The sequence below is a fragment of the Tympanuchus pallidicinctus genome, unplaced genomic scaffold (genome assembly GCF_026119805.1).
Source record: "Tympanuchus pallidicinctus isolate F22 unplaced genomic scaffold, pur_lepc_1.0 scaffold20, whole genome shotgun sequence".
In the NCBI taxonomy this organism is placed as follows: Eukaryota; Metazoa; Chordata; class Aves; order Galliformes; family Phasianidae; genus Tympanuchus; species Tympanuchus pallidicinctus.
Genome location: NW_026294722.1, coordinates 11,538,138 through 11,562,899, shown reverse-complemented (window position 1 = coordinate 11,562,899; position 24,762 = coordinate 11,538,138). Strand labels below are relative to the sequence as shown.

Here is a 24,762-nt window from a genome sequence, read left to right as displayed (position 1 = left end):
TGTGTCCCCATCAGGTGACAGAAGTGGGACACAGCCTGGTCCCCATGGAGAGGCAACAGCACTGGGCTCTTTGCTGGGCACGCTCAGTTCCACATAGGTCCACGTCAGAACTCCATGTTTTTGAAAAGGTTTTACTGAAGATGTTTAAATATTTGCTTTTTTTAGTGTTTGGCGTACAAAACCCGCTTAGAAAATGGAAAATCACATTCCTTCCCCCTTTTCCAAGCACGCATCTCACCAGGCTGGCGCACATAGGGAGCAGGGCTGCCCACAGCAGCCTCAGCCCTGTTCTTGGTTCTCCTCTCGGTGGTCAGAGGCATGAGGTGACAGCCGCACAGTGGGGCAGGACACACCTTTTCCCAGGCTGTCTGCCCAAGTCCACACCCAGAATGCCAACCAGCACTGCTGCCTCAGTGAATCTGTGCACCAGCATCACAGCCTGTAAGGAACGGCTGTCTGGGGCCCATTTGACAGGACAGACAGACAGAAGAGAAGCTTGTCGGAGGAACTGGAATCTGAAATAAGGTTTCCCAAGCCCAAAATTTATATACACTGCTGCATCTTCTTTGTATCACACTAGCAATAATGTCACGAGTCACCATTCTGCTTTTATTGTGGCAACTGCAAAAAGAGAACATAGTTTCTTGAGTCATATGGCTACCTAAAAAGGCATCTGCCCCTGAAAAAACTTGCATGGGATGCACCTTTTGTTAATCTTTGTCTAGATTCTAGGACTTGGTAAGAACATGCCCCAAGTGAATTACGCTGTTATTGTAAAGTAATGCAGCTAATGCTGCAAACCTGATTGGACATGAGTACAATCAATAGAGATAAGCAGAAGCAGCAGCCAGATTTGTTGAATAAATGAATTCTTGCAAGTTACTTGCTTAGCTGCTCCATCAATGACAATACTCACATCGATTTCAGTGGGAAGTGGGATCAGGCCCTGATTTCTGACACTGCAGATATCAGGAGTCTGCTATATAACAGGTGATACAGAATTAATTAGAATGTATTAAAAAAAAAAAAAAGAAACTGTTCTCTGCTCTCAAACTTCCACAGACTCCTGCCCTACAATTCATCATCTATATTATTAATCTTTCCCCCTAACTGTAAAGCAACAGAGCAGAATGGCAGTGCCAGCATTCCTGTTAAGATCTCACAGCCCTCGTTAATAAACTTAATAGAGGCACTGGAATATCTCAGGAGTGTAGTAGGTTATAGAGTAAGGCCTTCCCAGGGGTGCAGTTTTATGTTTTTGTTTCACACAGAAGTAATGTACTTTTTCCAGGATCCTACTTTTTTACAGATCATTTTTGAGCACTGGGCTATTCTCTTTTAGTGCTATCTGCAAATTGGCAAACATATAACCGCCCTCATTTTCAGCCAAAAGAGAAAAGGAGGAATTAAAACCAGGATTAATCCATTTGTGCAGTGTGGAAACTTATTCTTTCATCTTCCAAGTACAGCACAGCATCCCCAGGTGCTGCAGGGATCCTGACTTGTGCCCTGCAACTCTTCCTTCCACAGAAGCAGGAGGCTACAAATAACTACTGGCTAAAACCAGCAGTCACTTACTTTTGTAGAGGAGTAAGTTACATCTCTGTTAAATGGCTGTAAACCCGAACAGTTAAAATTTCTTTAGCTTTCAAACTATGCCAGCGAAAATAAGATGAGATTACAAGTGCTTGCATATCCTGCTGTAAGCAGAACAGCACTTTTGGATGAAAACAGAAGAGTGTAGAACAGAAGTTATGACTGTTACCTGCCCAGCTGATCACTAGCTGAATAAGAAGGGGATGAAGAAAAGCCATATGCTGCTGTTAGAAGAGAAAAAGAGACCACAGAGACAAAGTTCTGAGCTGTAGTTCAGAATACAGCTTCACAAAGAGCCTTGAAAGCACTCTCCTCCCATTTACAACCACTGAGGCCACTTCCCGCCCCCTTCCTGATGAAAAAGCATCTCTGTAGCAACTGTAGAATTTGACCCCCCAGAAGATCAAAGTTAGTATATTTTTCAGCTGCCTGTCACAACACAATGAGCAGAACAAACCTGTAGTTGACATGGAATCCCCAAGCAACAGGACGGAGCAGATGCACAAGAGTAGCACTGAAGGACTGCACAATGTGTTGGGTGGAAAAAACACAGTTCTTTATCAGGGAGTCTTTCATGACTGCAGTTTACCTTTGTATTTCATATTAATGCATCAAATGCTGCATCTGATGAAAAATAAGCTCATGGTAGACATGTTAAAAGAGTTCTGCATCAGCCAGCTTGTTCTTAAGATTGTGGTAGAATCCCCATCAAAGTCAATAGAAGCTGAGTTTGGATAAGCACAACTATTCCTGAAAATCTTTTAATGTACATCAAAGGCACTTTAGAGAAGCCTAACTCTAATAGTCCTAGACTTTGGTGCTCATTTTAATGTTATTTGAAGTTTCCCTCATCCTTTTTTTATTATTGTTTTTTAAAGTTACCAGATCTTGCTAGGAAAAAATCATCTGGAAGCAGTGTGAATGTGAAGTAAATGGGGTACAAAAATAGAGGCCAGTACCATATTGCTACTATCCCTGGGGCACAAGGAGATGCACCCAGCAGCGTATGGATTAAAAATAACATTTTGAAGTAATATGAATAACCCAGAACCATCAAAATGCAGTTACTTTAATTCACAGTTTTAATGTATTTATTTATTTCAATCAGACCATGATGGCTTCAGTTCATTACCTAGTTAATAAAGTGAATTAGCTAATGTTAGTGCAGCAATTAGCACTAGTGTTTTCTATTTTTCTAATAGTGTTCAAGATCTATTTGTCAGGAAAGCAGGGCTGTTTGCACGGTGGATTTAGTAACAGCCTGACGTGCTTCTAATGTGATGGGTCAGTTTTTAATTTTTTTTTCTTCCCTCTAGCATGGGAACAACTCTAAAAGCAATTTCACTAGATCAGAGAAAGTAATTCCTTAAAGGATTCAGCATGACCCGTTTTAAAAACACATCTGGTTTTGTCCCCACAAAGCTATATTCTATTTAACATTTTGCCACACACTTCACATTCACTGCCTTTCCTCCTCTTTAAAATATACTGGAACATTGGAAAGGTTTCAATGCAGGAAAGCTGTTAGGTTTCAGAGTTTGTAAATAGTCTTATCCAGGCTCTTGGTTCCTCTGTACTGGAGGGGAAACCATACAAAACCAACAGGATGAGTAAAATCAACAGCTCTCTACGTGGCAAGAACTCAAGATGCGTAAAAGAAGTACCTAATCAAAAATGCCTAAATCATGCAAGACATATGACTTTCTACAATAGCTACAGTTAGTATATTTGGCATTTGTTTAGCTTCTGGAACTCAACAACTAGAAAACACGCTTCCAATTTTCTTCCGAGAGATCTTTTCAGGAAATATTTACAGTAGAATACAATTCAATGTGTAGAAATGTCTATTTATCTGCTTTCTCTAGTGACTGACAAAAACTGACAAAAACTCCTCACTACAAACAAGAGGGTGTAAGAAGGGTTTTACCTAACATAATTATGTACACAGGAAAGCAAGCAGAATTTGGACAACAGCTTGAAAATGTTCTGACAACCTTTGCAAGGCTGAATTTGCACATGTTGTACATTAAACTTGCTTAGATGCCATTTCCTTCTTGTTGAATTTTACACACTGAACACATGAGCAGTTCCTTTGCATTTACCTTTCTCTTGAGGATGCAGTAACTTGAAATGGGCTCCGAGTTTTCTGATAGAAGTCACACACCTTTCTGTTTTGCTTGCTTCTCTTGATGACTACCTTCTTTTAACCTGGGCAGAGAGAGACAAAACAGAGATGAAAAAATGAAAAGCTCTCTTTATCTCCTAGCAGATTCTTTGGAATATGAAAACAACATTATAAACAGGTTGATAATCTACAGATTACCAGAAGCTATAGAGAATGGGTGTGCTTTTTCTCTGTATCATCTACCCTACAGCCTTGGGAGTGCCCTCTCCATTTCTATTCCTTATGTGACATAATGAAGTCTCCCTTCCTCTGCTTCCACTTCTATACCATCTCACATCCACTCACACTCATTTTGCCCTCTGAACTGAAGCAGTGACCCATTTCTTGTGATTAAATTAGCGTAAGTAATAAGATATCATGGATCTGATTGATTTCCCCAGCAATAGTTATTAACCAGCTCAATTCAGAGGAAAGCAGAGTCATTATTCTGAACATCGATTCCTAAGCAGGATTGCAAGAGAAGGGTGCACTTGGACACATGTAGCTTGAATGCACATATCTAGAGAACTGAAATACTTTCTGAGATCCTACCTCCGGTACCAGGGCTTCCTAAGCCAGAAAGATTTTACTGAATTTAACTGACCTAGATGGATTTTTCTTCCATCAAATAATCTATAAGCTTTCCATGCTGCGGCAAAGAGTTGCATAGCTTAAATCTTTTCTAAAGAATAAGTTCCATCTGTTTATCTTGAACTTTTTCATTCCTATCTCATCTGAAGCCCTCCTACTTCTTGCAAGGGACGCAGAACCTACTCTCTATAGGAGAAAAGCAAGCATTAGGCAACACAAAGAAATACAGTGTGGGTAACCACGGCATTGTCCTCTAAGTATATTAAGAGACACAAGAAAGAAGGCCAGTAGAGAACAGAGAAAAAACATGACAGAAGTCAGAGAAAGTTCGCAGAGCCAGTGAATGAAACAGTCATACATTCAAGCCATTAGAAACAATAAATAGCAACAACCAGTCCCACAGTAGTTCAATTATACTGCCATCAGTTTCAGTTCTGGTCCAAATAGCTCTCTCCTCTTCTGGAATTCAAAATGAGATGTATTACACTTTAAAGAATCTGTGTGAGCGTATGTGTGCCTATGGGACTTTTTCAAGTCACTTATTTGTCTGAATGCCATTGATTTTTCTCCTAATTGTTATTCACTATGCTAATTTCCCTCACAAATCTCACATGCTATTGATCAAAAAGTAATAAACTCTCTAGCAAACAAAACAAGCATTATTGCAATGTTGGGAAAACATCATTTAATATCAATACCATATTTACAATTATCTTTAACCCAAATTTCACCCTCAGTGCAAAGCATAATCAAAATCAGAGAGCTCCAGTCAAAAGGGTAACATTAAAAGACTCCTACTAGGCGATTTTTTAGTAGATTATAAGAAAGGCTGAAACAGAACAATCTTAACAGTTTAAGATATATGGTTAATGCCACAAATAAACACCGCTGAATGAAGCATAGCCTCCCCTGCCTGTCTCTTCTGTTGTTTGGAGACAGTCACCATGAAGATAAAACAGAAGTAAGGGCAGCATTAGTATCTGCGCCAAAATAACCTATGGAGGACCATGCCTCATGTAAATTGTGGTTACTGCATTTTTTATTTTTTTTTTAAATATAAGAACACACTGGATTCAATCCAGTTTCCAGTATATGTCTGCTGATTTTCCTCATCTTGAGTAATGGTAGTAGTAACTAAGTGATAGTAATTTATGATCACTGCAGTCTGAATGGGTCTTGTTTCAAACACTAAGAAATCCTCTGAACAATCACTCTTTCTTTTACCCCCTATTTTCTTAATTTTGCCTTCAATTCCTTATTTATTCTTATTTCTTATAACTGCTCATTTTCTTCTCCATCAGTGCAAATTCTAAGCAAGTTGCTGCAAAGCCAACGAATTCCATGCAGTGAAATTAAGTGTGAAAGAGAAGATCAGGTCCCATAGGGCCCCAGAGACATATTCCAATTCTGGACAGTTAAGGCAGACTTTTATTAAACCAATCAGAACATCTTCAGCTCTTTTTATACATTTTCTTTTTGTTTGATTGTTTGTTTTTGTTGGTTTTTTTTTCTGTTTCCTTTATCACCATGGTATCTCTTGGTAGAAAATCAACAGTTCGCACTTCAGTTCACTGTGCATGTTTCTGATGAACTCAGGTAGGAACCTCACTCGGGATATTGTGAGCTGGGTTTGATTGCTGACTGCAGACAAAGACATCACTGGAAGCAGATCCATCACAAATATGAAAGGCTGGAGGGAAAGGCAGCCAGATGAGGGCAAGCACACAGACTGAATGCCAGGATCGAGACACGCAGTTGTGAGGAACTCAAATTCTGACTGAAATCCCAGAAGACATCTTCATTTGGCACCGCATCTCACCTTTATTTTAAATATGAGCATGGTTTCAGATACTTTGCTCTGAATCTTCTAAATTCACAGTACTGGGTTCGGGCCTACTCTAAAGGAACTTAAGATTGTTCATTACCTTCCGACAGCCTTCTGCCCTCTCTGGACAGTTGGAAATCTTTCACTAGTCCAAGCACACTCAGATTCAAAGATGTTATTTCCAAGTTGCATCTTTCCAAGAGCTACATGTCACAGAACGTGATGAACATAGAAATCTGTAGCGTGGGTGGATTTGTGAAAAAGAGCTTTAGAGTGTGGCCTGCCATTCAACTCTGCACCTGGCAAAGAGCGAAAACAATCCTCGCAAGCCAACTAAAACAAAACAAAAAGCAGGAATGGAATCAGCAATCTCAGGGCAACTTTTGCCATAACCCTCCTCAAGTTTCACAAATCCCACATTCCCTCCGGCCAAGAGCAGCCAGGTTTCTGTCACTGCCCGAACCGCTGGCAGCGCTGTGACTGGAACTCCGCCCAGCGAGGAGCGCTGAGACGAACGGCCATTCCCTCAGTGGCACAACATGGCGCCCCGCCAGCCACCACCACGGAGCTGAGGATCCAGCCCGGGGATTTTTTGTGTCTAAGAGGCAGAGAAAGAATTATTGTTGTCTCTGCCCTTATTTCTGACTAATTTTTGCCATCGTACATCCCTGCGTCACCCTTAGGGAAAAGCAGCCTGGTGATATCAAGCTAAGGTGCCAATCCAAACAGAGGTCACTCAGACAGAGCTGACAAATACCTCCAATTAATTTCACAGTATTTGAAATTCTCATGCTGCTCCCAACACGCTGACTTCAGAGCAGTTTTGAAAATACGTAAATTTCTGTAACAATCTGCAAATAACAACATTAATAACGCTCACTAAATTGATGGCACACCCTTCCTTGGATGGCTACGTTCACTCCTCGCTCCATTTCAAAACCAGATGTAGCGGAAATAAGCAGCCTAAGAATGGACACGAGAAGGTCTTAGATCGAGGGGAAAACTTCCATATGACATTGGTGAAAAGATTTGATTTAGTGAGAAGATCAGGCAGAGTGAGCAGGGAGAGCAGAGCGCATGTGTTCTTTTTTACCCTTCTAACGCAGAAACAAAGGAACATCAGGTAAAGATGAATGAAAACAAATTCAAAACCAATAAAACGAAATTCTTTTTCCTATGCAGCCCACAACCAGGCCATGGAGCTGATTGCCTCATATAAAATAACACCGAGATAAGTATTTATAAAGGTCCAAAAAGAATTAGTCGTTGGCATCGATAATCAAAACAATAAGTTACAACAAAAAGATAAAAACATGTTGGGCACGTGCCAAGCATTAACTGCCCGAGATAAAAATACCTCATGTGCAAAATGCAATTCCACAGCTACCCTAATGTAGGGTTTCTTCTGAAGTGAGTTGGCTACCGATGGAGGCAGGATATTGGACTACAAGGCTTATGGATCAGATTTGCTGAGGCGACTCATAATTTCTTATTTACTGATTCAGAGGGCAATAGGTGAAATAGTGCAGTGGTGCCAGTCAGGCTGTCACTGAAATGTTTACACCTGGGGTAATTTGAGCAAAGATATCAGTGAATAAGCTTCAGAAATTCCCCTGTGAACAAAACAGTCCTCTTTAACAAAACAAACAAACAAACAAACAAAAACCAGTAGTCGTATCATGGAGGAATACGAGGAAGGCATGTACTGCTACTCTAGCTGTGTCCAGCACACAATTTATGGCTTCTGGCACCTTCTGTACACATCACAATAAATAAGAATTTGTGGCCATTCACCTAGCGAACATACAAAGCCTACACACATCCTTCTCCATAGCAAAACATCCACATCTTTGCTTCTCAGTTTCACTTCCAAGCAATGAGTGTTAAGGTTCTCTCTCTCACAAAAAAAAAAAAAAAAAAAAAAAAAAGGAAAAACTAAAGATGGGCTGCAAACAATTTTCATGTTCTGCAAAAAATGGAGAAGAAAAATACATACTAGAAACTATGGGCACATTGTGCAGAAGACATTCTGCACTTTTTCCATAAGAGAAGAGCTACAGTCAAAAATAGTGCATAAATTGGTGGGCAGAGAACTTTTCAAGAATGTGGAGACTTAGGGTCATGTCATTGTTCTGACTGACTCAATCAGGCTATTATCTGTCTCTCATGATGGATTAAAAATTCTACCTCTCTGAGAAAAAACGTCATCAAAAATGTTAGCTGTAGGAAAAAGCTCGAAATTCAACAAACAATCTGATGTCAAAAACAAGACTTTCCTTTAAACAGACAGCAACTCACTTTAACACAGCAGCTCTGAAGCTCCAGTTTGCTTTTCTCCCTGCACCAAATGTAGATATAACAGAACACACTAACTGTACTGCGTGAGAACTTTTACATCGCTCAACAACTCAATCATCTTCACTAGTGCTCTCTCCAAATTAACACACGGTCAGCAATAATGAAAATAAATAAATTAATGAATCTAACCAGTTCAGTTTATGAACCAACCTTAAGCAATCACAGATTCTCACTGTAAGCTCTTATTTGCTGAATGGTTCAAATAAACAAACGCTGTCTGGATGAAAATAGCTAGTGGTAACTTTAACATGTTGTACGTTCAGCCCCAGAGGGTTATCCTGAGAGCTGGCTTTTGCTCAGCAGTGCTATCACCTGGGCACACATAACATAAATCTTGATACAGATAGCACTCCTCTGCTTTTATCAGCAGCTCTGAAGCAAGGCAAGTCTTTCTGCAACACAGAACCAGCTGAACAGCCAGTGTTGAGCTGAACACACACTGGCTCTTCCCATTAGTAGCATTTCCAGTGTCAGTAACAGAAAAGATCTAATTTTTTTTTTTTTTCCAAAGTGACTCCCCATTACATTACACAACAGTTAACTCTAAACGTGAGACTATCTTACCTTATATTTAAGTTACTGTTTGCATTTGGCACATTTAGTAAAATAAAAAATGGAAAAGATCCAAAGCTACTTATGAATTCAGGACAAGTTAGCACAGAATATTTTTTAGGGTTACATTCAGAAACATGGTATAAGAAGAACAGATGGTGCCACCAGCCTCTGCCCAAGAAGCCCTGTAGGTGAAGGTGCTCATCAGAAACACATCTGGCCTGTCCAACTGAAGGAACGTGAGCGAACAGCTCTCACCACTCAGGACCGTACCCTGCTGCTACGCTACAGCAGGAAAGCCCTAAGTCTTTCTTGTAGGTGTGTTCTTGCATTAACACAAATTCTACATTACAAGAATGGCAGTCAAGGTATCCCACTTCCCAGATGAATGTCCTAAGCTTATCTTAGAGAATGAGTTTTGCACTCCCTATGCACAAAATCCCAGTGTCAGTGGGGGACATACAGAGTACTTATCCTCAAGCAGTGGTTAGGGTTAAATCTAAGAGAGAACATTGCTTTCCCTGAAGCAGAGAAGGAAATCAAATGTGTATCTCATACATCCACTGTTCAGAAAGCTTCCCCTACCACAAACATCCCCTTTCAAGAAATATATATTTCACATCTTATCAAAACAGTATTGGCTTTGAAAAAACAAAGCCAGAATAAATCCATTATTGTTGCCTGCTTCTCAGTCATGTCTCACTACACACAATCTTTGGCCTCTCCACAACTCACGGTGTGCACAGGCTCCACGAGCGGAAGTAACAGTATAGCTGTACTAACACAACACAGAAAATGCCAGTTTTCCAAGAGTGTGAGCTTGCTGCTTCCTCATTAGATGTTCCGCAGAGAACTCCAGCCTCTCTTCTCCCCATCTCTACAGAGAGCTTTGAGGTTGTTTCCGTGAACGTTACCATTCACAGCAAAACAATTTTCCATCAACATCATGAGAGGATGTTTTCTACAGCTTGGAGAAGTCAAGGTGGATAAATCCACTCGTTTTCCCTATTCAGCAGTGAACTGGACCACGTAGGGCCATTCAGAAATCACAACTTCCCTAATTTCCTGGTCTGCATTACCTAGAACCTGTAACATGTTCAGTTATGCTCATACACAGCCTATTTTTTTTCCTACTGAACCAGCTTATTCTGTTTTTCCATTCCCAACCCAGTTCCTGTAGGTCAGTACTTATCTTCAAGAGAGCTTAATAGCAAGAAACATCCCGCAAAGGCTGCATAGCGTTATTTTGTTCTTAACACACTGGGAAATAAAGTGTGTGGGTTTTGGATTCTAGGATCCAGACCATCTGTTAAACCTATCAGAGGTTTGAATTCTAATTTGCTGCTGATTTAAAAATAGTACCAGCATTACCCTGCTATTTTCTGTAAATTATATATTATTCAGTTTACCATTTTTAAATATTATAGCGTCTTCTTCTCTCCTATGGTTTAATCTGGATTCCTTATCCTCTGCACTGGTACCACTTTTCCCTCCCGGTAACTGATCCTTGCCTTTTCACCATGCCAAGGGCCTACTAGACTACTCAGACATGAAAGCTGGCCCAAAAACTAAAGTCAGTGTTGTAAGATGAGCACAACTTCATAGCTGCAAGAGGTCATCTCTGTACAAGTCGTAAAAAACAACAGAAGTTTGTTTATTCTGCGGAATTCATCAGTTTACCCATAACCACCATACTAATAACATCTCTTGCAGTAACTTGTACTACTGCTGTAGTGACTGGCAATTAAGGTATCTGTGCTGCATGTATGAAACCAACTAGCTTTACAAACTTTCCTAGAGAGTTTCGATCTGCATTTTTTCTGAATTAAGAGTGATGCCAGCACATCATATCCTGAGCTTGACCACGGTATTGCTTCCTCAATCGCTCACACAAGGATAAATGGAACCTTGCTTTCTTAGAGGTGAGAGGCTTCAGCCCATACTAAGGATACACAAGAAGGCAGTTCTGCTGACTGTAACATTGTGCTTTGTGACAAGAACAGCTATCAGAGCAACAAAATCCATATGCTCTCAGTGCACATTACCTGGACACTTCTGTGAAGTCCCATAAAAATGGCTTCTATTTGTATTGAAAGGAAGTCTGCTGCTTTCAAACCCTGGTTGCAACATGAGACAAGAGTCTCATCCCACAGTGTCAGGTTCCCATCTTTGCAGCCCAACTCAAACAACACTTGATGCTGCAGTTCCCCACTGACTCAGCTTAATAAGAAACAATACAACAAATTTTTGTGAAGTTCTTAATTTTTTGTGTTTACTCATCTAATATCAGCCAGGAGAATGTAGATTTCAGGTCTAGATTTGGTAGCCTTTCTGAAAACACTGGCTGGTGCGGTTATTTTGCTTCCTGGCATATTCCTGACCCCCCATTTCAGACATCTGATAGGAAAGAGCACTCAGCACTAGTGGGAGTAGCGCATGCTGTATCACATTAATTGTTGGTAAAATACACAGAGAGAAAGCAGCACTTCTCAAACACGGCCATGCAAATTCCTGCTCCTCACAGTTCAGCCTAAGCAGGAAGATGGACAGAAAACAGGTGGGAAAGAGAAAAAGGGAAAGAAAAAGAAGAAAAGAGTAACGTGACAATCCTTGAGAGTTTAGTTACTACTTCAGTAGATTTTTCTTCTATTAAAAATCGATACCTGACAAGGCTATCTTGGAGCTATCAGCCCTGCACATGCTGAGTAACTCCACATCTCCTGCACACTGAAACCAGACTTTAAACATCTGTGTAACACTCACCGGAGGTGTAACAGACCTATTGCAAGCTGTGCAATGCTCAAGACAATTCTTCCCACAACACCTAACTTTTCCTATTATAGATGACTGAAAATTCAGAGTTAAACACCAAAAATCAAAGAGAACGGATGCTATTATATGCAAAACCAGCACAACATCTCTCCACACAGACATCAGCCACTACCACAGGAGCTCTCTGCCCCTGAAAATCCGGTCAATTTGTCTCACTGCCTGTGGAAATAGGAATTTGAGTTTATAATGGTTTATAAAGCCAAAAATTTGTAATATCTTTGGAATTATATGTCTTAGTCCCTTACAATTGCACAGATTTTAATGCCACAGATTTTACCTCTTTTCCATGGCAGCTCTAGGAAGGACAACCTTATTATTAAGCAAAGTGTTTTTGTGGATTACAATCCAGAGCTGTCATCTACTGACCTGGGAGTGCCAACAATTGCTGCTACCAAGCCCACTGGCCGCAGAGCCTGTGCACTGCAAACAGGGCTTGGTGCATCTCCCAGAAATCAGATCACCATATTTTCCCTCATAATTTTAAATTGCCAGTTACAGATATAAAGAACTGAACTCATTCTTCAGAAACTTTGTCCTTCCACGCGATGACAACACACTGCAAACAGACAGAAGCACCTGCCTGCATTTAATGAAGACGTATCTGAGGTTGAGATGGAGGCTTCTAGGAAGCACACAACAAGGAGCTCAGGACAGTTGGTCAAACCTCTGCCCCAGCAAAACTCCTGCAACAAAACACATCCACCCCGACACAGAAAATGCTAGGCAGAAATCACCAACAAAATGCTTCTTGCTCTTCTTCCACGGATTTAAAAGACTAAGAAGGTAAGCAGCAAACACTAACACAGAAAAAAAGCAACCAAGAACAGCTCAGTTAATGAGAGCAGAGAAAACAAGTCACCCAGTGCTCAGCAGGACAGTTGCAGCTACTGGGACTCCACTGCTTTCTCAGCTGGGTTTAACTCCCTTTGTGGATCGAGTCAAGGTTACAGCAGCTCCTCCTCATACACCATGTGCTGAACCACGGCCACACTGGGCACCTGCAGTGAGCTCTGCTGCATTTGCTGCACATCAGAGGTGGACGTATCAGGGCTGCAGCAACCTTTGAAGCCACAAGCATACATTAAGATTTTTTTTGGCCACACTCTCATTTGGTAAAAATTGTTACTACTTTTTAATTACTCTAATTGAAGGGGGAATATTTGCCCTCATTTTTACCATTCACCTCCTCCCAGCCTCTTGTCCCTTTAAGCCTGCACTTGCAAACACCATCATTAGTCATACTTTGCTATGCTGCAGGTTGGATGGGCCTTCCCCCTCCTTCAATCCTGCTGGAAAACAGAGAACAGATGAATTTCATTAACTCCCTTGGCCTGTAGGTTGACACACCCGACTACTCGTAAACACAGGGATTAGCTAAGTCCTTCTAATAAACAGAAGAGGAAAAAAAAAGATCTGCCCACTATTTGTTTAAGGGATTTTGTGTTTATAAAGGAGAGGGGAACATATGCGAGCAAACCTACACTGAGCCCTGACTGAAAGAGAGCGAAGGCGGTCCAGAGTGAGGAGAGAAGGGCTCTCCTTGCTACCACTTGGGTTCGAAGACTCCTTCTGCATTAAGGCTGGCAACCACACATGGTCACCCTCACAACCCTTTTCAGATGTAGTCTGCACCCTTGTGACTCATGCAAATAACTTCCCTAGAGCATTTGCATTTTGCTAGCAACTGCAGTGAGAACCCAGACCTGCACAGAGGTCTCAGCAGGTCATTAACCGGATTGCATTTGTTGGGCTTTGTGCACCCTCACCAGACAAGCAAGCAGCAGTACCCTCTGTTCTGGCAGATGAAAGGCACCAAAAAATGCCTCCGTGCTTCAGAGCGCAGAAGGGAGCAGCTTCCAGCACAGCTCGGGCAACAGTCAGCACCTGCTAACGCAGAGCAGGCTTCCAAATCCCTGGCAGATTTTTTGTTCAACATTTGATATTCATTTTTCGCATCCAATTATTAATCTGCATACACTGAATTCTTTGTTTTCTGCAGATCCGCCTGATTATTTAAGCCCTGGAAGAAGAAGGCAGAAAATGAGGGAGAAAATGAAGATCTGATTCCCAGATGGATGCTAAAATTGAGGGGGAGGAAGGGAGCACGCAGACCAAGTCATTATAATTCAGGATTTATTTCTTGTACTGCAGCCTTACTAAACAAACATTTGGAACTGAAGAAGCAGAGTAATTTGGGATTTAGTAGTGATTTCCACGAATGACCCTGATTTATTCAAAGTTCTCAACGCTAAAGCCTCACATTTCAAGGTCTTTCCCAGACTCAGTTTTCCAGCACCCCAGGCCCCATTCTACACTTCCGCTCTTAGAGGAAGACCCACGCTTTAACAAGTCTATCACTACCAGTGTGACACAATGGAATGCATTTTTAATGCTGTCAGGATGTGCACTGTTACACGCATTCTCCAATATGCAAAGCGTACAAAATAATCTTGGAGATCAATTTATATAGACACTTGCACTGGCCACCTAAGGTTCTTTGGCCAGGAGAATAAAACTCTCAAAAAATTTTTTTGGTGTCTATTTGTTCACTTTTGAATTCTTCCAGACTATGCAGTAAACAAATCCATTGCTCTTTGAAAAACATTTTCATTTTCTGATAAGGAATCATCATGAAAAGGTCAGAAACTGCACCAGCAGCTTAGGAGGTGCTTCCACTGATTGCAACTGGGTTATGCAAAACACATCTCACTTCCTTTGAGCTCTCAAGCCAAGGTTTGAATACAGAGAGTGAGCAAATATAGAAGCACAGCTGCTTTAAGCTTCCTGCGATCCCCACTCGTAATGCAGAAGTGGTGCTCCTGCACCAAACTGCGCTGCGATCAAAGCCAGCTGATCCTGAGTTATCAGAATGCTACTGTTCACACTGCACTTTTTACATTTTTTCCTCGAATATTTTGCTGGGGCCTTTGTAAATCTGATAAAATGCTGGGGCAGCTACAGCTACCTCATTATTTTTCCCGATGCTCCTGGCTGCCTCCTGTGCTCCTTGGGGCTGACTGCCCCTCACTGGGTCAGAGTTTCTGCCTCCCTTGTACTTTCCCTGTTTCGGTGGACCAGAGACAGACATATGTAATACCCTTCAGGTGCCACTCATCAAAGAACGTAAATGAAAAAGCAAAACAAATTAGATAATTCTTTAAGATTTAACACACACAGCTCAGAACAACAAGATAGAGAGAAAAAATAAACCCGCTATTAGGTTTATTCAACTGCTCGATCCTAACAGATTGACAAGGAAATCAATCTGCGGGCTGAATATCTTGTTGGTGAGGGACACAGAATTCCTGACCATCCCCATAGACTCCCCCACCTCCCTGGGCAGCCTGTGTCAGTGCATCATCACTCTTTCAGAGAACAAATTCTTCCTCATCTCCAACCTGAACTTCTCCTGGTGCAACTTGAGGCCATCACCTCTCTTTCTATTGCTGTTACCTGGGCCAACCCTGTCTCACCACAACCTCCTTTCAGGGAGTTGCAGACAGCAATAAGGTTTTCCCTGAGTCCCCTCTTCTCCAGTCTGAACCATCCCAGTTCCCTCAGCTGCTCCCCATCAGACTTGTGTTCCAGGGCCTTGAGCCTTTCTTGTAGTGAGAGGCCCGACACTGAGCACAGCACGAGCTGCAGCCTCACCAGCGCCGAGTACAGAGAACAGTCACCTCCCTGTGCTGCTGGCTGATTATTCCTGATACGCCAGGATGCCATCGATCTTCTTGACCACCTGGGCACACTGCTAGCTCATGTTCAGCCATTGTCAGCTAGCACCCCCCGATCACAAATGACCTTCTTAATTCATGGAAAATATCACCACTTTTGATTTCAAACTTTAGGAATCATGCTAATGACTGCCGAGAAACTGAAGAGCCTATAATTGGCAACCAGTACTCTAATCCTGCCTGGCTGACTGTGGAGCTACCTTACTGCACTTCTGCCACCAAAATCAGTATATTTCAACTCAGATCCTTCAGAGCCACTCCAAACAGCGGTGCCTGGAAAATCTCTTGGCATTGGCTGCAAAAGAACAGACTTATGGTTGTAACAGCATTAGTTCACAGATGGCTTTAGCAGTGAGGTCTTCTGCCACTAACCAGACCACAGAGCTTTCTGATGGAAGAGATGTGAAATGCACTTTCTCAAGGCCATACTGCATCCCACAGCAGCTACCAGAGTCCAGGAGCTGCTGTTCCAGCTGTGCTGCACCTTGCCCCATTACTCCACAGCCCTACAAGTGCACATTCCCCTTACAGGACAACACAGCCGTCACCCTGCCCTCCCTGATCTCACCACCCTTTCCAACACAGCAGCTCTGCACACGGGCAGCTTTGCTCCAGCTGAAGCAGCTCTGCTGATCCACATTAAGCCTGCCATGAAGGAGACCATTTCCTCTTACCCCCCATCCCTATAAAAAGTTAAATTATTTAAAAAAAATAAGAAAGAAAGAAAAGAAACATTTTCTTGAGTGGTTGCAGGTCACTCTGGATCAGTGAGGTTTAACTTTAGCGTGTTGTGATGAAATATTAATACCGAGTCAGTGTGTTTATTTCTCCAAGCGTCTGGAGCCGCTGAGTGTTTATGCCTCTAGATTAGCAGGAAGTGTGTCCATGCATAGCAGCCTCGTACTTAGAAAGTCCAAGATTTCAACATTTGAAGACTGTCCATGGGAAATCAGCCGCCTCGGACTGTGTGTCAGTTCTGCTGCAAGATGGAGAGTTGCTCCCAAGAGGCTGCAGTCCCATAGTAAACCAACAGATTGTCAGCTTAATACCACGGTTAGAAAGGCACGCCTCAGCCCCTCCACTTCCACTGCAAAGTATTGGGATTTATCTGGAGCAAGTAAACTAGGCCATAAAGTTACCACCTACAGCAGAGAAGGAAAGAGGGTCCCAGCTTATTCTATGTGACAGCAAATACCCTCCAGTCAGCTATAGTTTTCTTCATGTTTCTGCATCTAAACACTACCTGTGTCGCAAAATATGAAAAGAAATTTGGTTCTCTGAGTTTTGAAGAAAACGAAGGAACTCAACATAGTGTAGATGGATCCACCAGCAGGCTGTACCAGCTTTCTGTGCTCTTGTAAGATGTGGCAGCAACAGCGCAGGGGGGAAAGGAGCATTGTTTGCACAGAGGCCGGCTCACCACAGGCTGAGCAAGAGCCAGGAAACCTCCATCCTCCCCACACCATTTCACTCCCCAAACAGCAGGGCAGGAAGACTTGCCTTTCCCATTTGAAAGGTTAGAATGGTCCTAAAGGAAGGGCAAGAGTAGGAGCAAAGGCAAACGTAGAGGAAAAAGGATACTGCGATGTCCTGCCCCAGTTTCACATTCTGCTTGGAGACAGATCTGCTTCCGTTGTTCCTATGACAAGTGGAAACAGGATTTGTATTTTGGCTGAGCCTCTCTTCTGTGTCATTTCTACAGGACAGTCTCTGAGGCAGGTTTTTCTCCAACTAGATGAGTCACCAAACCAAGGTCCCAGCCCGACAGCAATGTTCAGCCTAGATTTCCTTCTTAGAGCTTTCAGTCTGGCACTGACAATTGGTGCCAAAGCAGTGAGAGCTGCTTGAAGGGAAATGTGAGCTGCTGGACTGATTTGGCTTTTCTGTACAGGAGGAAATACAGTACAATGCATTGCAGCTTGCTACGCAGAGCAATCTTCCTGCAAGCGTTATTCCAAGATGCCTTTCAGAGCCAAATGCAAAACGTTAGCTTGCTCAGAAACGTGTTATGAGACATAGGGGTTCTTAAGAGGCAGAAGGATTATCTGCACATGCAGAGATGGATCAGCAAATTCACAAAGCAGAAAGCTGAGGGGAAAACTGCCAGGGCGATGGTCCCACTGACAGCCACTGGATGTGACCGAGCGGACAGAGGGATGCCAGCAGCAGTGCCCATGGGACAGACACACAGACAAACTCTGAGGAAGGCTGACACGTCAGAAAGAGACATTCTCAGCAGGGCAGGAGGAGGCAGGCATAGAGCAGCAAAGTCAGGATGGCTACTGCTGTGTTTGTTTTACCCCCATCTGTGCCCACGTGCAGCCCTCAAGCCAGCCGAGTTCTGTTCTGCAGGAGCTATAGAGAAGTCTCATAAAGCACTCAAAGATGACTCAGTGCTCCACTAATTGCAATCGAGTCTGCATTACAGCAATATAAACATTTTTAATTGTATTCCCTTTACGTAAGAAAAAAAAATAATGGACACAATGAAAGAACTGATCATCCCTACTACCTTAAATATATGTCAGTAAGAACTCCTTCTCAAAGAACGGTGCCAGCCTTGCTGACATGATATACACATCACTGTACACAATGCTAATTTATACCTACATTATACAGCTGTGTAACTCTGAGAGCAAGCAGAGATGCTGCCGTAACCCTACAGAACTGTAACCTCTAGGAAAGCACCAAGGCATTCAATGTGGGGGCTGGTTACCAGCTCACAATAATTAAGTCACTTACATGCTTGAAAAGGTGGGAAAGGCAAACATTCAGGCCCCTTTAAGAATCCCTTGAAGAATAAAGCTCTGCACATAGGCACAGCTCACACAAAGACTGTCTTTCCTTGACATAAATGCAGCCTAAATAGGAAGGCACGTGCACACAGAGAGACAAAAAGAAATTAGAGAAGTCATAATAGTACTATAATAAAACTATAAAGAAGGAGACTGCTCCAGGCATCTGCCATGCATCTTGGCACTTTTAACAAGGCAAAACGAAAGACTCAAAGTGCATCCTCTAGAGCTTACGTGAGCTTATGTACGTGTGCACGTGAAGGAGTGTGCAAGAGGCAGAGGGCTGGCGGGTGCTGGTGTTCGGGGCGACGCTGCTCCCGAGGCCGTCAGACAGCCGTAAATCCCAGCCATGCACACCGTGCCTTGCTGCTCACGCTACATTAGGCACATTGCATCCCCTTGGTTTATGGAGGGCCATGGTGCTAAATGAGCTAGAACGAGAGCTGCAGCGCCAGGGGATCGAGAGGCTGCCTCTATTGAGCAGTTCTACCTAGTGAAGGTTTCCCCATTTCCCTCTTCCCCACCCAGGACAGTGCCAGAAAAGGAGCCTGACGCTCACCCACCCTCAGCTCCTGCTAGCAGTTTTTGCACGCTCTGAGTTTACAGTTCCATACTCTGCTGGCCTTTAGGAAAGATGTCATTTATCACTGTTCCCTCTGTGGTGGCACTTCTGTCATTTCCCGATTCGTTAGCCTCTACTTTGCAGTTTCCTACCAAATCTCCAGCATTTGGGGATGGCCAGCACTGATGGTAACACTCCCTGGTAGAAAAGAAGCAGGCGCAAGCATACTTTACCCCATGGGCTGGGTGTGCCACTAGAGCTGCTGCCCTTTGGCACCCGCAGCCCCTCCTGCAGCCAGCGGCCGTCCCATCTCCCCCTCAGCCATCCTTCTGCTGCCTCTGACCTTTCAGGGTTTTAAATCAATTCATTTTCATTTTTTATCACCTTTCACATGCATGGTTCAAGCCACAACCGTATTATTTTCATGCTGTAGCAGATCAAGCACAAGTTTCGCACAAGTGTCTAGGCTGGTCAGGAACATAGGTGGGCAAAAATCCAAACCCAAATCATTTGCCAGACATTTATAACATTCCAAAACATGTTTTCACGTCGCACTGGGGCAAAAAAAATCAAAGCGTTTTAATGGAAAAAAGAACTGAGATGGGATGTTAGAAAAAGCCAGCAGTCTGTACGTTTTGAGCGTGAGCACAGATTCAAGTTCCTTCTGGAAACAAACGCTGCAGCTTCAACCTTTGGTTTTTAGAGCACCCCATTACAGGGCTCTCCTCTGCCTGCCAGCCTCTGAATTCTGACTGATGTTTCAAAATGGTCATCAACAATCGCTCTGCTGTCTGCATTTGGGAACAGATGCCTGCAGAGTGAAAATGTACAGGAAAACAGAATCCAAGCTAGACCTGCTCAATACCAACCCACCACATCTCACAGAAATATTGCTCACGTTTTTGTCAGCATCTGATTAATGCTACGCATGAGGAGCAAATAGAAAGTCAGCAATTTAAGAAGTCCAAAAATAAACTTTGTTTTTACCACCACTGAACTCTCAGACGTTCACCATCACAAGCAGCTCTAGTTACCTCAACAGAAGAAACACAGCAGCACAATTCTAAGCCCAAAACAAAAAGCAACAAGGTTGAGCAGATATACGGGAAGGATGAGAAAAAGTATAAAGCCTTTTCTGAAAAGGGGAATGAGTAAGGAGGGATTACAATAGAAGTCTGGAAAAGCAGAAGCCAGAAACCACTACAAAACCATCAACCATATGAGGAAAGTTGTTAGGAAATGGTTATCACTGCTTGTAGCCAGGCAAGAGCTAGGGATTACCCAGTGAGACAGACATCAGGTTGCAAGCTACAAAAGAGATCTTTTCATCCCATATGTGTTTAAACCAGAACTAGTTGCTAAGCAATAGTCTTAAGTAAAAAAAATATTAGTAATTTCTTATTTTAAAAAAGAGTTTCATGAGGTTGGCCCACATGGACCTATAACAAGCATTTGCTGGGAGCCTGGGAGTGTATCGGGAAGGGGATCATCTCTCCTAGATGTCACATGCTTTGGCAGCAAAGCCAGGCATAATTGCATGTAAGATACCTGCCTGCCTTCCTAACTAGGTACCCACAGATGTGCAGGGCAAAGAAAGTCAACTGTGGGGACACCTGAATTTCAGTGGACCACAGAGTCGAAAGACTGTAACTCTGCCCTCTCCCTTTTTCTGAAGGTGCCAGCACCTTCCCTTGCTCAGCATAAAGACGCTCTGGAGCTCTGTGTTTATTGGACACACGTTGCATGGATTTAGGAAGCCAAACTGCTAACCAGTATCAACACCACTGCAGACTTTAATCTAGGCTACATATATCAGAACGCAATTTCAGGAATGAAAAATTAGTGTTTGTATTTAAAATGTCTATCCTAACTGTGATACAGACACGATTTTCTTGGTGACAGGGAAGAAAAAGGAAATTGATTTTGTTGCTACCCATATCCTATTAACCAGTAAAGTTTTAAGAAACAGTAATCCATAGACATGGGATGGAGAAAACCGTTGCAGAGTGTAAGCTCTGGTTTCCTCTTCCCATTCTCATAATGCCATTTGTTCACACAGAAGAAACCTTCTCCACAAATACCCAGACACCCAACTTACTGCATACCATGCTGGCTATAATCACCCATGTGGAGGGCATTATGATAGCCCACCAGGACAAAAATAAGGGAAATGATTTAGTGGCAATGCTTAGCAGAACACATAGGATCCCACCCTCCTGCTTCCTGACCATCTTGGTAAGAAAGTATTTGCTTGATTGCTTTAAGAAGTTCTTGGCCACACCTCATTTAACTTATTTTCCAGATCAATCAGGTCAAGCCCCTGAAAAATCCCCTCAGGTTGCCTCTTTAAACATTGACTTGTTGCCTTTTAAGCAAACAAAACAGAAGTTTCCTTTTCAGCTGGCATGAGCTGGAGTCCAGATGCAGGGCTCCAACCCAAAAACAGCATTCAGCAAAGGACCCGCATACCAGCCGGGATGACTGATTTTTGCCTGCACTTCCCTTCCCCATTTTTTCCTGCCTTGGGAAATATTTGGGATGCACAAGCAGACAGCCTTTTTTAGGCATCGCCTGCTTCGAGGAAGAAAGGAGTGGGTGAATGGATACAATGGGCCCAGCAAGCAGAGCTGGTTAATCAAAACCAGTCACGAACAAAAGAAAGCCAAGGAGCCCAGGAGGATAATTATATTTCACACATCAATTAACATTCTTTCGCTGCCACTTAAGAAATCCCATTTAATTGCCTTGCCTTAGTCCTGATTGTGTAAGATGTCGTACAGAAGGTGAATTGGCTGCAGCAGAGGGTGCCATGTTACAGGAAGCATACAAAGCTGCAGCAGGGGAGAGCCTGCCTGGGGTGCTGGCCCTGCTGCTGCCTTCTGTGGATAGCACTAACGCTGCTCAGCTTTAGCAGGATCACAGGCAGGGATCCGAAGCCTAATCCCAGCTACCCTGCAGTACTTACAGAGTCAGCTCTTTATATCCAGAGCATAATAGCAGCTAAAGGCTTCAGGAGATCTACACGAACACGAGACACTTTCTCCCTGCTAATCTTAAAGGCAAGGGGAGGGAAGGAGCCCTCGCTGAAGACAGGGAACTTGGCCTTGGGCACACTGAGCATATGAATGGAGCAAGGTCATGAGAGCAGAGCCTGGAATTGGCCTCAGATCTCCAAGTCACAGAGTACCAATGTAATACCTAAAGTATTTCTCCCTCACTGGAATTTCTAAATACTACAGTAACAGAAGAAAAACAGTCATCATAAATCCATTTTTCATTAAAGAAGAACTTTGGGAAAAGTTCCGTATACCCACTGTTTCACAAACACAACATATGTTCTTTCCATGCACAGAAGCATCACATAAGGAAAAACTTCTGACAGCTAGGCAAACTGTTCACAGAGTCACAGAATGGCCAGGGTTGGAAGGGACATGGAGGACCATGCATCTCCAACCCCCTGCCACACGCAGGGCCACCAACCTCCACATTTAATACCAGCCCAGGCTGCCCAGGGCCCCATCCAACCTGGCCTTGAACACCTCCAGGGATGGACGGGGCATCCACAGCCTCTCTGGGCAGCTGTTCCAGCACCTCACCACTCTCTCTGTAAAGAATTTCCCCCGATATCCAACCTACATCTTCCCTCCCTCAACTTCAAACCATCTCCCCTTGTCCTGCTGTTATCAACCCTTTCAAAGAGTTGATTCCCCTCCTGTTTGCAGGCTCCCTTTAGGTACTGAAGGCTGCAATGAGGTCACCCTGCAGCCTTCTTTTCTCCATGCTGAACAAGTCCAGCTCCCTCAGCCTGTCTTCATAGGGGAGGTGCTGCAGCCCCTGATCATCGTTGTGGCTCCTCTGGACCCTCTCCAACAGCTCCCTGTCTTTCTTGTACTGGGGTCCCAGACCTGGCCACAGTACTCCAGCCTAACAAGAGCAGAGTACAGAAGGACAATCACCTCCTGTCCCTGCTGGCCACCGCTCTTCTGATGGAGCCCAGGATACCATTTGCTTTCCATTTGCTTTCATTTGTACGGGAAAAGCAGGAAGAGCTGGCCAAAGTATTCGTACGGTCATTTCTTGGAACACTTTTGTACTGATGTGACACCCAGCTGCTACATCTGCCATATTCTTACCAGTTACTCCAACACAGCTTTCACATTTAAAATAAGCCTTGAATACCGACTCGCTAATAGCTGATATTTAATAAATTCAAAGTACACCAATAGCAGGATATCTACAGAATGACAGAATTTAGTCCGAAATAATAATTTCTGAGTCTTTCAGGGAAAATAAATTAACTTCTCTGTGAGGATAATGAAAGCTAAACGATTGGTGTGTCCACATTGGGTGCACTGCATCCAATAAGGGAAACCTTTGTTAGAGATGCGGAACTGTTATTTTTAAGTCATGTGATTTTCTCTGTCACTAAGATGGAACAGATCTCACTGAACAATCCCTTACAATAGATGGATTGTGACAGCCACCAAAAAAAAGAAGCACGCAGGAAATGGTGAAGATTTTTTCCCATTCTTTGAAGCAGAGACACTTTCTTCACCAAATAGATTTAAATTAACTGAAAACATCACTACTTTCTTTGATTAATTGCATGATCCTCCCACAGAGTACTTGCTCCTTCGGCAGTCCCACCACATGGCCTCACAATGGACGGCCAGGCTGCAGCTCCACCACTCAGCTGCTGCTGTTTCACATCAGCTCTGCCTGCGCCATGCCTGCAGGAGCAGCTAACTTAACAACTTCTGATTTGAATGCTCTGATCTACTTAGCTTTTAAATTAAGAATCTTTCCAACAAATTGTACTTACTATCAAATAAGACTTTTTGCAATTTTTTTTTTTTTTAACATAACTCTGTGCCATTTTTTATAACTGAGATTTTTTTACCAAACAAAAATCAATCCCTTTGCAGTTTATGGAATGCATCTTCAGAGCACAAAACAAACCTTGTATGATGTGCAGTTAGCTACCATCTCAACCTAAAGGAAATACAATTTCACCAACTGGCTGGTGGATGGAGGACACAAAGGATGAATCTGTCCCTCAAAGCCACCCACTAAACGAAGGCAGGAGCAGGGCTGTAAGGCAGGAGCCCAGAGCTGCCCAGCCAGCCCTTACCCCAGCATTCACACTGCTGTCACAAGTTTCACTGCAATGTGCAAGTTTGTGGAACAGAATATCATCTCCCTGCTGCATCAAACCCAGCATTTTAACCATGCCAGCTGGCTAACCTCCCAACATTAAATCACGCTGGGTTCCCCACTGCATTTCAATAGCTGACACACACCTTGCTCTGAACCCTCTCGCATCTTCCTGCTCAACTGCAGACAAGGAGGGAAGGCAAGACTGGCAGGAGAAAGCAAATCCAGGGGAACGCTCAAGAAGTTCTGAGCCACTGAGCTGGTGATGCTGAGATGTTGTGGTTAGGACAAAAGCGCTCACAACAAAGCCCATCGTGCAGGTTAGGGGGCTGTTATGGGCACGGAGTCCAGGTGGATGCAGTCATGCACTGCCCATCTGGAGGAGCCTGCAACAAGGGGACACCAGGCAGCCATATTCACTGCCCCTACATCATCATCCAGGCTCTGACCAGCAGCATGTGGGCTTGGCCCTGTAACTCCTTGCAACCTCAGTGCCTACAGCTCTCGGTGCCTCAGCTGCGTGTTTCACTGTCCAGATCCTTCCTGAGCAACTTGCTGCTGCGTAGGCAACCTGACATCAGTAAACTCACTGCTTAGCA

The 24,762-nt window shown here is 43.3% G+C and overlaps 1 long non-coding RNA gene across 1 annotated transcript in view; it reads right to left on the bottom strand.

The window, feature by feature from the left end:
- LOC128081010 (uncharacterized) overlaps positions 1–24,762 on the bottom strand; it is a 55,564-nt gene that overhangs the window by 7,910 nt on the left and 22,892 nt on the right. The window contains exon 2 of the long non-coding RNA XR_008206947.1: positions 3,699–3,804. This is a non-coding gene — a long non-coding RNA (uncharacterized LOC128081010). The remainder of the gene's footprint in view (positions 1–3,698; positions 3,805–24,762) is intronic.